This window comes from Arachis hypogaea, chromosome 3, assembly GCF_003086295.3.
Source record: "Arachis hypogaea cultivar Tifrunner chromosome 3, arahy.Tifrunner.gnm2.J5K5, whole genome shotgun sequence".
In the NCBI taxonomy this organism is placed as follows: domain Eukaryota; kingdom Viridiplantae; phylum Streptophyta; class Magnoliopsida; order Fabales; family Fabaceae; genus Arachis; species Arachis hypogaea.
In genome coordinates, this window is record NC_092038.1 from 26,110,299 (window position 1) to 26,112,036 (window position 1,738).

A 1,738-nucleotide genomic window follows, 5' to 3' on the forward strand; every position below is an offset into this window, starting at 1 on the left:
CAATAGAAGGACTCACACTTGAAGAGTTTACTTTGGAAGTGTGTTAGAGAAATGACTGTCCAGAAATTCAACGGGCATATACAGTCTATAAAGAGTGTGAATGAGAAGGCGTGGGCATATTTAGACAAGTTTCCTAGGCAGGCATGGACCAGAGCTCACTACAAGGACTTTCCAAAGGTTGACAATGTGTGTAACAACATGTGTGAGGTGTTCAACGCTGCCACCAAACCATACAAATGCAAGCCCGTTTTGACTTTATTGGAGGAGGTTAGGAGTTATTGCATGACTAGTATGGCAAGGAACAAACTGAAACTTTCTAGCCATGTGGGACACTTACCTCCAATTCAACAAAGTAGACTTGCGAAGGAGAGGCATTACAGTAGGTATCATACACCAATGTGGTCTGGAGATGCGGCTGAAGTCATGTTTGAAGTGCATAGTGAACCAGATAATGTGGTGGTTGATTTGGGAAACCAAACATGTAGCTGCAGGTCTTGGCAGTTATCCGGTAAGTAATATTTGATTTTATTTTATTTTATTGTGTAATTGCACGGTAGCATACCTATCAACACACTTAGTTACTCAATTTTATTATTTGCTAGGGTTACCTTGTCGTCATGCAATAGATGCAATTTCAGTCATGAATGGTAGACCTGAGAATTATGTCCATGCATGACTAACAATGGGCTCATACAACAAAACTTATGAGTATCATATTAACCCGGTAAGAGGCCAACAGTTGTGGGAAACCTCATAATACCTCCATTGCTTACCACCTGTAAGGAGCAAGCCCCGTGGCAGGCCATCACATTATACATGAAAAAAAGATGCACGTTAGGCACCTGTTCGGGGGAGCCAAGAGCACAGTGCAACAAAATTGAAGCAAAAATATGGCAAATTCACCTGTGAGACATGTGGAGATGTTGGTCACACAACAAAAAGTTGTAAAATAGCAAAAAAAAATAAAAAGCCGATGAGTTAGCAGCTGCTGCAAAGGCTGCTGAAGATGCTGCACATGAGGGTGATGCTGGTGCTAAAGGTAAGGAAGGTGAGGTTGTTAGTGCAGAATGTGAGGTTGGTGCTGAAGGAGGACAAACTAAAACTCAAACAGAAGTTGCTACTGAAGGGGGTTTAGGAGATGAACAAGAACCTACAACTCAGGTAATAATAGTATTAAAAACATTAATCAAAATTAGAGCTTGAGTTAATGAATCTGGAAACAAACAAATTCATTTTCTTGTTAACTTGAGAGGATATGTTTTTATTGACACTTTTTATTATTGTTATTGCTATCATAGGCTGCAAAGACTACAAAGATTTCCAAGAAAGGGCCTTTGAGAACTAAAAGTGAGAGACACATAGACAAACTCCCTGTCAAGAGGACAACTTCATCCACTGCTGCTACTGCTGCGGCTGCTCCACATCCAACTGAGATTTCAAGAGAGACTATTCAGGGGCTAGTGCAGCAACCTCTGAAAAACTGGGCTCCTTCTTGAAATTTGTTCCAACTCCAGGATTCAACCCACGAAGAAAAAATGTCTAACTAGCACAAAGTGTAGTGCCTATTTGAGTTCATGTTATTGTAGTTGAATGCTATAGTTAAACAATGTGTATTTTGGTAATGTAACCTTTGAAACCTGTATGCATGGCCTTTGAATGTTGTTATGGCCTATGATGTTTTGGGCTGTGATAGTATGTTATGCACAATGTGCTTTAGCACAAACAACACTTGTTCCAT